The sequence below is a fragment of the Psammomys obesus genome, unplaced genomic scaffold, assembly GCF_907164565.1.
Source record: "Psammomys obesus unplaced genomic scaffold, mPsaObe1.curated_primary_1811, whole genome shotgun sequence".
Classification (NCBI taxonomy): domain Eukaryota; kingdom Metazoa; phylum Chordata; class Mammalia; order Rodentia; family Muridae; genus Psammomys; species Psammomys obesus.
The window spans coordinates 22,249,251-22,263,381 of NW_026596166.1; the positions used below are offsets into that span (position 1 = coordinate 22,249,251).

The 14,131-nt window shown below is 41.6% G+C and overlaps 1 pseudogene; it reads right to left on the reverse strand.

Annotated features, from left to right (window-relative positions):
- Positions 1–414: 414 nt before the first annotated feature.
- Positions 415–1,426, reverse strand: LOC129667666 (heterogeneous nuclear ribonucleoprotein A3-like; annotated as a pseudogene).
- Positions 1,427–14,131: the final 12,705 nt, after the last annotated feature.

Here is a 14,131-nt window from a genome sequence, read left to right on the forward strand (position 1 = left end):
CTTCCAGGTATGCAGGCAGAGCTGGTTGTCCCTGGTAGCAGCAGGCCTCTGGTAGTGCAAGCAGAACTGTGGGCTGTGAATTGGAGCACACAGGGGACAGGGAATCTGTATTTCTTTCCTTTCTTCTTCTTTTTTTTTAAGTTAAAAATTCCTTAATTTTTCATTCCTGGTACTACTACCACAATTTACATGGCAGTATACCTGATGTAATGAAAAGAAAAAGACAAAGCTACAACAGATAAAAGATCTCAGGAATGTACATCTAACTGACACTGTATTGCATTAATCAATAGCTGCACTTTTTGCAAACTGTGGCTATGACAGTCCTGAACAAGAAGGGTTTCCTGTGTAAGCTGCAGTAACTTTTCTGACTATGGATCATCGTTCCTCCTGTGGCAGATTTTTACAGTTCCTCTAATGCAGTTGGGAATGTCTCAGAGAAACCTGCAGCTTTCCTGACAACTCGCTCTCTCTCCTGCTAAGAATTGTAGCCTTTTCTGCTGGTTTTTTTTTTTTAAACCTTCTGCTACCACATCCACCATTTCCACCACAAGATTCATGCTACCACCATAGGGACTGCCTGAGCTTCTTCTACCAAAACTGCCCCCTTCATGGGTCCATAATTTGATTGCTGTTGTCCACTATAATTTCCAGTCATTATAGTCCTCTGCGGCCACCACCTCCACCACCACAGCCTCCTCTTCCACCAAAGTTTCCACCCCTACCAAGTTACAGCCACCACCTCCAAAGTTTCCACCACAACCCATAAAGTTGCCAGATCCACCTCCACGACCTCTCTGTGATCCAGCAGACTGCATCTCTTGTTTAGAAATAGCTTTTTACACTTCAATTATGCCCAGTGTTGGTGTGGTGTTTCTGAACAACAATTTTATCAACTGTGTCATGATCGTCAAAAGTCACAAAAGCAAATCCTCTCTTTTTTCCACTCTGCCTGTCTTCCATAACTTCTATGGTTTTAATCTTGCCATACTTTTCAAAGTAGTCTCTCAGGTTATATTCTTCTGTATCTTCTTTAATACCACAAACAAAAATTTTCTTCACCGTTAAATGGACACCAGGCTTCACAAAATCCTCTCTAAAAATGACTCTCTTTGGTTGCACCACATGCCCATCCACCTTGTGTGGCTGGACACACATTGCAGCATCCACCTCTTCCACACAAGAGTAGGTCACAGAACCAAAACCCCTGGAACGTTTTGTTTGGTGATCTCACATCACCACACAGTCTGTTACTGTGCCCCATTTCTCAAAATGTTCTCTTAAGCTATCATCTGTGGTTTCAAAGCTCAGACCACCAATAAACAGCTTCCTCAGCTGTTCTTGTTCCTTTGGATCATGTCCCCACTCCCCGTGTCGGCAGTGGTGAGTCAGGCTGGGGGCGACCAGGCAGCGGTTTTACCTCCATTTTGAGACCCCTGTATTTCTTTGGTTTTTTTTTCAGTTAAGTCTTTATCTTTTTATTTGTTTCTATTTTTTAATTTTTATTAATTACCCTTTATTCACTTTATATCCCCCCTGTAGCTCCCTTCCTCCTCCTCTCCCTCCCCCGTCTCCACGCATGCCCCTCCCCAAGTCCACTGATAGGGGAAGTCTTCCTTTCCTTCCTTCTGATCCTAGTCTATCAGGTCTCATCAGGAGTGGCTGCACTGTCTTCCTCTGTGGCCTGGTAAGGCTGCTCCCCGCTCAGGGGGAGGTGATCAAAGAGCCAGCCAATCAGTTCATGTCAGAGGCAGTCCCTGTTCCCATTACTATGGAACCCACTTGGAGACTGAACTGCCATTGGCTACATCTGTGCAGGGGTTCTAGGTTATCTCCATGAATGTCCTTGGTTGGAGTATCAGTCTCAGAAAAGACCCCTGTGCCCAGATTTTTTGGTTCTGTTGCTCTCCTTTTGGAGCTCCTGTCCTCTCCAGGTCTTACTATTTCCCACTTTTTTCATAAGATTCCCTGCACTCTGCCCAGAGGTTGGCCATAAGTCTCGGCATCTTTTCTTTTAAAAATCCTAAGTTTGCCTCTTTTCTAGAATCTGTTTAAATAAAGAAACATCCTGGTTGTTAGTCAGAGATGAAAGATTCTCCCAGTCATGGTCTCTGACTCATTCATCCATTTACTCCTCTCCACCTGTTCCTTATCTCCTCTGCTGGAACCTATCTGAATGCTGAGGTTACACTATCCCCCACCTTAGGCAGACACACACACACATTAACTATCCAAGTTTTGACATTTCATAGCATTTCTCTTTCTATTCAAAGGGCCACCAAGTTCTGGTTTTGTCCATTTGAAAACATCTGTCATTTGCAATGGTAAGTAAAAAGCTAATCTTTACAATCAGAAGACACTGGTAAAAACAGCACTTGGGAGTATTATCAAAGCAGAGCCTCCCCTCCAACAAAGAGAGCAAAAAACTTTTATTAGAGATAGCATGTATAGTCACAAGGGAAAGGCATCACATGAAATAGAGGTATATTCGTCAGGACACACAGCTGGAAATCATGCTAACCTCTACATAGATTTTTTTTCAAAAGTAGTGGTCGGAACTGTTCCATGGCTATAGAATTGAGCATTGCAATGATAATATAATGAGTCAAGCTTACTGTACATCACCTAGAAGGACTGAGTTGAGGGTGGGGGAATTGTTTAAAACAGCTTCTTAAGTTTTTCTCAGGAAGGCCTTACCTAAACCAGAAAAACAATAATTAAGGACTGTTAATAGATTAACAGTGATACTAAAGGTGCAGCTGTTCTCTTCCCTCACAACACAACATATGTAATTGCCCATAAAAGTAAATGGATAGTGGCTAACACCTTCCTCCACATGTCCTCTGCAAACTGTATAGTGTAGGGCCTGGGGAGCTGATGTCTAGTCCACTGCAACAGTCATCTGCCAACATAATGCTTTCTTCTTTAAAATAGTTTATATATACTTAATTTATGCATATGTAAATGTGTGCTTGAGTGTACATATGTGCACCGTATATGTGCAAGAGACTTTGGAGGTCAGCAGAGGCTTCATATCCCCCAGAACTAGAATTTCAGACAGTTGTGAGCCACCATGTGGGTGCTAGAAACCAAACACAAGAATGCTCTGTTGATATAATGCTCTTGTTATTCTAAGCATCACCTGTTTCAAGTTTGTGTAAACATGCTACCATTTGGTCTCTGTATTGCCAGAAAAAAAAAAAAAAAAAAAGACCAAGCAGGCAACACTGAGCCTGGTTGAGAATGAAGAGACTAGGGTGGGACATCCTGGTCCAGAGGAGAAGAGAAAGAAGGGGTGGGAGGAGAGATCCAAGAGGAGAACACTGGGAAACATCAAGAGAAATGAACCAGTCCAAAGATATGACTAAAAAGCAAGTATAATGTGGGCAATCTGAATGGAAGGAAGCTATGCAGTCCTCGAAGTTTAGGATGGAGTAATTATTGCCCAGCATTGTGCTCTAGGTTAATTAAATAAATCTTACTCTCTGTGTGGTAATTTGGGTATACAGCTGGTTTAGGAATAACCACTGTTTAACTAAAAGATAAATAAATATTAAAATATTAATAATCATCAATAATGTTCTTAACTGCTGAGCCACTTCTTCAGCCCAAACATAAATTCCATTCTAGCACTTACAGCACTTTCTTCCAATTCTCATGTGAAATTTTATTTTAATTATAGTTGATTCATATCTCATCACTGTCTTTTTCATGTTTGTTACCTTCCCTCCACATACCCCCCCAAAGCCTTATATCAAGTAGTTGGTACTCAATTTGTGTGTGTGTATAAATAAAAGTACTCTAACCATAATCTCTTTATTTCTGTGTACTTTGTACAACATTGCCATTTTCTTTCATCATTAAGCAAATATTTGAATACTTATTACTTGTCAAGAACTCTTGACATTAAGGATATAGTAATCAACAAATAAAGTTATAACCTCTGTGTGCCTGAATTCTAGTAAAACAGGGGACTGATAAGTTAGCAAAATACACAATGTGCTAGGTGATGACAATTACAAAGAAAAATAAATGAAGAAAGAAGACAAAGTTCAGAGGGTGTAGTTAGACTGCTTGCCCAGTACATGCAAGCTCCTGGAATTGGTCTCCAGGACCTCACAAACTCAAAGCTAAGGCTGTGTAATGGGATAGAGGTTATTATTCTGCATAAGGTAGTACAGAAAGGCTCTTAAGCACAGGTGGCATTTACATGAAAATGTGAATGAAGAATACATCAAATATATGGGGGGAAAAGCCTCCAAGCAAATTGTCTATATAGTTGAAAATGAGCTTTTGTGAAATCCATGCTGGTATGTTCTCAGAAACTGGCACAAGTTTGAGAAATGTAAATCTAAGAGTTTATCTCCTGGTGTTTTGTAGAATGGAGATGACTAGACCTACCTGATAGAAAGTCTTTCATATGCTTTGTTTTCTTTCCAATTCACCTGGTCTTGAATTGTTTTATTCATTTCTTTCCAATGTTTGTGTGGAAATATTTTCAAATATTTCTTTTTTTATTTTAATTTTTTTACTATGAATTACACTTTATTCATTTTGTATTCCCCCATAAGCCCCTCCCTCCTCCACTCCCATTCCCACTCTCCCTCCCCCTTCCTCATGCATGCCCCTCCCCAAGTCCACTGATGGGGGAGTCCTCTTCTCCTTCCTTCTGATCTTAGTCTATCAGATCACATCAGGAGTGGCTGCATTGTCATCTTCTGTGGCCTGGTAAGGCTGCTCCCCCCTAAGGACCTTTATCATATTCATAAAGGCTGTTATAAGGTCTTTGTCTTGTGCTTCACCTATATTGCACTAATCAGGACATGCTGTGGTAGGGTTGCTGAGCTCTAGTGCACACATCTTCCTGCCTGTTATAGATTGCCTTTTTTTTTTAAGTTTTTTTTTATTTTATTTTATTTTTTTCTTATCAGTTACATTTTATTAACTCTGTATCCCAGCCGTGCCCCGATCCCTCATTCCCTCCCAGTCCCTCCCTCCCTCATCTCCACAGTGCCCTTTGCCAAGTCCACTGATAGGGGGAACCTCCTCCCCATTCATCCGATCCTGTTTTATCAGGTATCTTCAGGACTGGCTGCAAAGCTCTCCTCTGTGGCCTAACAGGACTGCTCCTCCCTTGGGGGGTGGGGAGGCCAAAGAGCCAGTCATTGAGTTCCTGTTAGAAATAGTCCTTGTTCTCCTCACTATGGGAAACCAATTGGTTACTGAGTTACCACAGGCTACATCTGAGCAGAGGTTCTAGGTTACATTCATACATGGTCCTTGGTTGCATGTCAGTCTCAGAAAAGACCCTGTGCCCAGATATGTTTGGTCCTTGTGGAGCTCCTATCCTTTCCTCATCAGACTAACTCCCCTTCTTTCTTATGATTCCCTGTACTCTGCCAAAGGTTTGGTCATGAGTCTTTGCTTTGAAAACACTGCTAGTTAGAGTTTTTCAAATGCGCACAGTAGACTCCTGTCAATGTTTAATGTGCATCCCATCTGTCTTTCAAAACGAGGATTGATAATCTTACCCCATGTCCGCTCTCTTGATTATCTTTTTTAGGTGTATAGATTTCATTATGTTTATCATATCTTATAGGTCTATATAAGTGAGTATATACCGTGTTTGTCTTTCTCCTTCTGGGATATTTCACTCAGGATGATCTTTTCTAGGTCCCACCATTTGCCTGCAAATTTCATGATTTCCTCCTTTTTGATTGCTGAGTAGTATTCCATTGTGTAAAAATACCACAATTTCTGTACCCATTCCTCCGTTGATGGACATCTGGGTTGTTTCCAGGTTCTGGCTATTACAAATAAAGCTGCTATAAACATGGTTGAGCAAATATCTCTTTTGTGTACTTGAGCAAACTTTGGGTATATACCTAGCAGTGGTATAGCTAGGTCTTGAGGAAGCACTATTCCTAATTGTCTTAGAAAGCGCCAGATAGATTTCCAGAGTGGTTGAACCAGTTTACATTCCCACCAGCAGTGGAGGAGGGTTCCCCTTTCTACACAACTTCTCCAGCATGTGTTGTCCCTTGAGTTTTTCATCTTGGCCATTCTGATGGGTGTAAGGTGATATCTCAGGGTCGTTTTGATTTGCATTTCCCTGATGGCTAATGAGGATGAGCATTTCTTTAAGTGTTTTTCTGCCATTCGATATTCCTCTGTCGAGAATTCTCTGTTTAGCTCTGTTCCCCATTTTTTAATTGGATTACGTTGTTTGCTGCTTTTCAGCTTCTTTAGTTCTTTGTATATACTCGATATTAGTCCTCTGTCAGATAAAGGGTTAGTGAAGATTCTTTCCCAATCTGTAGGCAGTTGTTTTGTTTTAATGACAGTGTCCTTTGCTTTACAGAAGCTTTTCAGTTTCATGAGGTCCAATTTATTGATTGTTGCTCTTAGAGCCTGTGCTGTTGGTGTTCTGTTCAGGAAGTTGTCTCCTGTGCCAATGAGTTCTAGGCTGTTCCCCACTTTTTCTTCTAACAGATTTAGAGTATCTGGTTTTATGTTGAGGTCTTTGATCCACTTGGACTTTAGTTTTGTGCAGGGTGATAAATATAGATCTATTTTCATTTTTCTGCATGTGGACATCCAGTTGGACCAGCACCATTTGTTGAAGATGCTGTCTTTTTTCCATTGAATGGTTTTGGCTTCTTTGTCAAAAATCGAGTATTCATAGGTGTGTGGGATTATTTCTGGGTCTTCTATGCGGTTCCATTGATCCTCCTTTCTGTTTTTATGCCAATACCATGCAGTTTTTATTACTATTGCTCTGTAGTACAACTTGAGATCGGGGATGGAGATACCTCCAGATGATCTGTTGTTGTACAGGATTGTTTTGGAGATTCTGGGTTTTTTTGTTTCTCCATATGAAGCTGAGAATCTTTTTTTCAAGGTCTGTAAAGAATTGAGTTGGTATTTTGATGGGAATTGCATTGAATCTGTAGATTGCTTTTGGCAGGATGGCCATTTTCACAATGTTAATCCTACCGATCCATGAGCACGGGAGATCTTTCCATCTTCTGAGATCTTCTTCAATTTCTTTCTCCAGAGACTTGAAGTTTTTCTCAAACAGGTCTTTCACTTGCTTGGTTAGTGTCACCCCAAGGTACTTTATGTGGTTAGTGGCTATTGTGAAGGGTGTTGTTTCCCTAATTTCTTTCTCAGCCATTTTGGCTTTGGTATACAGGAGGGCTTCTGATTTTTTTGAGTTGATTTTGTATCCTGCCACTTTGCTGAAGGTGTTTATCAACTGGAGGAGTTCTCTGGTTGAATTCTTGGGGTCGCTCATATATACTATCATATCATCTGCAAATAGTGACACTTTGACCTCTTCCTTTCTGATTTGTATCCCCTTGATCTCCTTTAGTTGTCTTATTGCTCTGGCTAGGACTTCAAGTACTATGTTGAAGAGATATGGAGAGAGTGGTCAGCCTTGTCTTGTCCCTGATTTCAGTGGGATTGATTTAAGTTTCTCTCCATTGAGTTTGATGTTGGCTATAGGCTTGCTGTATATTGCCTTTACTATCTTTAGGTATGTGCCTTGTATCCCTGATCTCTCCAAGACTTTAAACATGAATGGGTGTTGGACTTTGTCAAATGCTTTTTCAGCATCTAAGGAGATGATCATGTGGTTTTTCTCCTTCAGTTTGTTTATGTGGTGGATTATGTTGATGGATTTCCATATGGTGAACCACCCTTGCATGCCTGGGATGAAGCCTACTTGGTCATGGTGGATGATATCTTTGATGTGTTCTTGGATTCGATTTGCAAGTATTTTGTTGAGTATTTTTGCGTCAATGTTCATAAGAGAGATAGGTATGAAGTTCTCTTTTTTTGTTGGGTCTTTGTGTGGTTTAGGTATCAGGGTGACTGTTGCTTCATAGAATGAGTTTGGTAATGTACCTTCTGTTTCTATTTTGTGGAATAGTTTGAGGAGAATTGGTGTGAGCACTTCTTTGAAGGTCTGGTAGAATTCCGCCCTGAAACCATCTGGCCCAGGGCTTTTTTTGGAGGGGAGACTGTGAATGACTGCTTCAATTTCCTTGGGGGATATTGGGCTGTTCAGTCTTTCTACCTGATCTTGACTTAATGTTGGAAGATGGAATCTATCAAGAAAATTGTCCATTTCATTTAGATTTTCAAATTTTGTGGCATATAGGCTTTTGTAGTATGACCTAATGATTGTTTGAATTTCCTCTGTGTCTGTAGTTATGTCACCCTTTTCATCTCTGATTTTGTTGATTTGGATAGATTCTCTCTGCTTTTTAGTTAGTTTGGCTAAGGGTTTGTCTATCTTGTTGATTTTCTCAAAGAACCAGCTTTTTGTTTCATGGATTCTTTGAATAGTTTTATTTGTTTCTAATTGATTGATTTCAGCCCTGAGTTTGATTATTTCCAGCCTTCTGCTCCTCTTGGGTGTATCTGCTTCTTTTTTTCTAGGGTTTTCAGTTGGGCCATTAAGTTGTTTGTATGTGATGTTACAAATTTCTTCTTGCAGGCACTTAGTGCTATAAATTTTCCCCTGAGCACTGCTTTCAATGTCTCCCATAAATTTGGGTATGTTGTGCCTTCATTTTCATTGAATTCTAGGAAGTCTTTAATTTCTTTCTTTATTTCTTCCTTAACCCAGCTGTCGTTGAGTAACAGGTTGTTCAGTTTCCATGTGCGTGTAGGCTGTTTGTTATTTCTGTTGTTGTTGAGGTCCAGCTTAAGTCCATGGTGGTCAGATAGAATACAAGGGATTATTTCAATCTTTTTGTATCTGTTGAGGCTTTCTTTATGACCAACTATATGGTCTATTTTGGAGAAGGTTCCATGCGGTGCTGAAAAGAAGGTATACTCTTTTGAGTTTGGATGAAAAGATCTGTAGATGTCTATTAGATCCATTTGATTTAGGGTTTCTGTAAGTGTTTTTATTTCCCTATTTGTTTTCTGTCTAGTTGATCTGTCCCTTGGTGAGAGTGGAGTGTTGAAGTCTCCCACTATTAGGGTTTTAGGATCAATGTGTGATTTAAGCTTTAATATTGTTTCATTTACGAATGTAGGTGCTCTTGTATTTGGGGCATAGATAGTCAAAATTGTGATGTCCTCTTGGTGGATTTTTCCTTTGATGAGAATATAGTGGCCATCCTTATCTTTTTTTATTAACTTGGGTTGAAAGTCTATTTTATTAGATATTAGGATGGCTACTCCCGCTTGTTTTCTGGAACCATTTGCTTGAAAGACATTTTTCCAGCCCTTTACTCTGAGGTAGTGTTTATCTTTGTTGCATAGGTGTGTTTCTTGGATGCAACAGAATGTTGGATCCTGTTTCCGCAACCATTCTGTTAGTCTGTGTCTTTTAATTGGGGAGTTGAGTCCGTTGATGTTGATAGAAACTAGTGACCAACAATTGTTACTTACTTTAGATGTGGTGTTTGTGGTGTCACTGAGTTTCATTGCTTGTCTTCTTTTGGTTTTTTTTGTTGTGTAGTTATCTATTTCCTCTGTTTCCTTCGATGTAGTTGTTTTCTTTGGTTTGGAGTTTCCCTTCTAGTAACTTCTGTAAAGCTGGGTTACTATGTAGATATTGTTTAAATTTGATTTTGTCTTGGAATATCTTGAATTCTCCGTCTATGTTGATTGAAAGTTTTGCTGGGTATAGTAGTCTGGGTTGGAATCTGTGGTCCCTTAAGGACTGTATGTTTTCTGTCCAGGCTCTTCTGGCTTTCATAGTTTCTGTTGAGAAATCTGGTGTGATTCTGATAGGTCTACCTTCATATGTTACTTGGCCTTTTTCCCTTGCTGCTTTTAGAATTTTTTCTTTGTTTTGTAGGTTCAGTGTTTTGACTATGATGTGACGTGAAGAATTTCTTTTCTGGTCTAGTCTACTTGGTGTTCTGTAGGCCTCTTGTATGTTTATGGCCATCTCCTTCTTTAAGTTGGGAAAGTTTTCTTCTATAATTTTCTTGAAAATATTTTCCGGACCTTTGAGCCTGATGTCTTCTTTTTCTTCTACTCCTATTATTCTTAGGTTTTGTCTTTTCATGGTGTCCTTGATTTCTTGGATGTTTTGTGTTTGGAACTTTTCTGATTTTATTTTTTCTTTGAGAGACGTGTCAGTTTCCGCAAGTGTATCTTCGGCTCCTGAGATTCTTTCTCCCATCTCTTGTATTCTGTTGGTGATGCTTACCTTTGTGGTGCCTGATCTTTTCTCTATGTTCTCCAGCTCCTGGTTTTTCTCTATTTGTGTTTTCTTTATTGATTCTAATTCTGTTTTCATGTCTTGAACCATTTCCTTCATCTGTTTGAATGTGGACTCCTGCTTTTCAATGATAGCTTCTATTTTTTGTGTCCGTTTCCTCTCTATGTATCACTAATTGTGCCTCTACTTCTTTGGGTATAATTGCCTGTATTTCTATGAGAGCTTTGTTTATTTCTTCTTTATTTGCCTTCATTTGTGTGTACTTTTCTTTGAGAGCTTTGTGCATTTCTTCTCTGTTTGCCTCAATTTTCGTGGTCATTTCTCTGAGTGCACGATTTGTTTCCTCTTGGTTAGTCTAGATTTCTTTGGTTATTTCTCTGAGGGCTTTGTTCATTTCATCTCTATGGGCCTCTAATAGCTGGAGAAACATAGTTTTGAGGTCGTTTTCTTGTATTTCTAGTGAATTGAAGTGTCCTTTTTTTTGTGGGGTTGCTGGTGAGATCATTATGTCCTGATTTTTGTTGGGAGTGTTCTTACATCTGCCTCTAGCCATCTGGTTATTTATAATCCTCACTGGTTGTTCCTCGAGATTGTAGTTTGGGCTATGATCCTCTCTTTCTGTTTTCTGGACTGTTTTTTCAGGAAGATGAGAGAGGTTCACTGCTTTGGGGGTGTGCACTGTGTTTTCAGTTTTGCCTAAGTAAAGAATGTGACGCTGGCGCTATAGCGGGCGCAGTGTGCATGCGCGGATTCTCTGATTATTGCAGTGGCCTGCAAGCCACTATTACGCAGTTCTGACTGAGATCCAGGGATTGTTTGGCTGGATTACCCTGGTGGACCCGAAAGGCAGAGGCTTCAATGTCGCTATCCCAAGAATCCCTCTGATGCCCACACTAGGAGTGTGGGTGGCAGGGATCTCGTCTGGTTGCTTCTGTGGAGAGGCCCTGGGTCTGGGGCAATCTCTCCCTAGAAGGCTCACTCACTCTCTTGCAGGACCAGTTGGAATGCACAGGGATTCCCCTTGCTCACTACTCTCAGTTTTGGTCCTGCTGCAGAAGTGCGCGGGTAGGGTAACAGTCAGCTCTGTGACACTGTGGCCGCAGGACTCGGTGTCCACCTTTCCTGTGTGCTGCCTCTTTGTTCTTTCCCTCTGCCAGGAGGGGTTGTGTTGACTGGTCCCTGGGTGGCGCGGGAAAGAGTTAGGGTGAGTGTACTCAATCCCAGATCCCGGGCCCAGATCTCTCTGCCAGAAGCAGCCTAGCGGTAGAATCTATGTTTGCTGATCCCAAGAGAGTACCGGGTAGGGTTGAGTGTCCTCAGATCCAGAACTTGGGTTTCTCTGCTAGGGGCCGCTGGAGAGAGGGTGCTGTGTCCTTGGCAGGCTGCCTCTCTGTCCTTCCCCTCTGACCTTCTCCTCTGCTAGGGCGAGCTTATGGAGGTGCTCTCAGGGGAGTGCTAGCAGGGGTTGGGGCTTCTCAGTGGGATCCTGAGCCCTGAGGCGGCGGCGTTTCTCTGCCGGCGGGGGGGGGGGGGGGGGCTCTGGTGATAGAACTTGCTGCTAGATCTTATTGCGCTGGACCCAGGAGAATCTCAGGACGCGTAGGATGACCACAGTCCCAGATCCTGAGCTGTAGTTTGTTTGCTAGGAGAGGCCGGCAGCACTTGAGTTCCGGCACTGTGAAGCCGCTGTGCGCCTCTTTATCCTTCTGCTCTGCTGCGGCAGGGTGATGGCGGCGTTTGGGGGAGTGCCCGAAAGGATTGGGTTTTCTCAGCCCCGATCTCGGGTTGGGGTACAGACAATGTGGTCTGTGGCAGATTCTGTTGGGCACCTCCTGCCTCCTCCAAAGAGGGAGTAGGGATTTTGAGCTGGGCGCGCAGCTGCTATCCGCCCGCGGTGGGAGCTCAGTTGTGATGGCGGCAGGTACCCACTGTGGTCGGAGAGACTTTCCAGGGAAAGACTAGGTGACCCGTGACCAGTCTGGCAACTTTCCTTACCCGTGGGTTTTTTTACGACTGGGACTTGCTGCCTTAGGCCCCCTTGTGCCCCACCAATCAGCCTGGGAAATTGATCGTGATAAGCAGGCTTGCGGCACCAGCCCGGAGACCCAAAACCTGCGTTGCCGGGTTCTCTTTCGGGTTCTGGCTGGGCAGCCGAGAGTGGACCCGACCGCTTCCCATGCCGTGGGAGCCTCCCCTCACCTGGGAAACACGGTGGATCGCTGTTGTTTTAGGGCCCAGAGTTCAGTCTCCTGGTCACTGCATGGAGTGTGTTGTTCCGCTTCTCAGACATGGTGTTCTCCCGGTGCCGCCATCTTGGCCCCCTTCCCCTAGATTGGCTTTTTATGATGCTATCTAGGCATCTGGCATTGAGATTATAAGTCTAAGTGCTGATATCTGGTCTTATCTTTGTTGGGTGGGTGCTTGTTCCTGGTTTCTTTTTCCTCTCTGGTTCTTTGGAGAGTCTGGTGGCTGTGTGTTTCCTGATAGGGAATTCTTCTGGGATCCTGATAGATGTGGCCACTATGGGTTCCAGGTAAAATATGTTTCTGGGTATTGGGAGTTGACACTTAGGAATGAGGATGGTTTAGGTGTGTGTGTACAACAAAAGAGAAAGCAATCACTAATATATTGCTAAGCTAGGGATATAAAATACATGTCATTCATATTACTAGTTTTTTTCCCATCCAACACAGATATTATACATCAAACACAATAGTAAAATAAACAAAATAGAGAGAAAAAAAAACAGCTCAAAATCTTCTTCAACATAATACTATTGCTGAAAATTGCCAGTGACTTTCATCTGGGGTGCCTCATGTTACTTGAAAAATTGGGGTTCCTTCTTAAAATTTTTACTCTCCTTAATAAAATAATTTAAAAACAGACTCAGAAGAAAGCTTGAGGATAGTTTTATTAAAGTTATAAATAAAAACTACAGGACATGGAAGCTGGATAGCTCAGTAGCTGCCTTTTGAGGTTACATGGCTAACATGGAGGTTAGAATGGAGGGCACAGCAATAGCCATATTGCAGAAACAGAGGATGAGAAGTGGGTTTAAAAGGAAAGTGAGAAATCCCAAGATGTCCAATAAAACATGACCAAGATATGGCAAGTATTTAAAATAAAATTTAAAAAAGAAAGAGGAAAAAGTGAAAATTATCTTTTTTTTTTTCAGTAACTCAGAAAAAATAGACAGGCTTAGCCTAGCTACATGTCAGTTGTTCCATACCTAACTGCATTAAAGACAAAAATCCTAGGGAAAAAAAGAACATTATCTCATTAAAGGAATAATTACTCCTCCCATCTCTTTCACTTTTTAAGATAAGGTATCCAGGTGATTAACTGAGCTACCTAGATTAACTCCTATATTTTGGACAGTTTAGAATGTTAGATCTCCATCCAGAGCCAGAGAGAGAACTTAAAATTCAATTCTTTTGACCAGAAGGAAGTAGCTTTGTCTTATGGGCCTCAACCAAACCCAGATATCCTTCAAAACTACTATGACATTTTTCCCTTTTGAAGAGGTAATTCTAACATTATTAGGAGATGGGCTGAATTGGGGAATAAATATAACCCATGTTCAATGTGAAAATCCTAGAGAACTATCTAAATCTGGTCACCAAATGGAATTAGCATCTGCCTAGAGTTTTGGTCACACCACCATATATCTTCCCTAGGCAGAAGTATTTCTTTGAAGGAGGTAAGAAATCCGAGCTCCCTTCCAGCATTCCTAAGCTGAGACCCAAGGATATTTCCTGCTCTGAACAAGGACAATGAAATTATTTACTCAGAGACCTTTGCTCCTAAACTGCCTACCAGTTTTTATCTCCTGCGCTCACCAGTACTCCCTAAAGTGACTCAACATCTGCATATCAAATAAACCCTTTGCCCCGATACTTCAAGTGGTGTTTATTGTATGAAAATATTTTGATTCTGCTT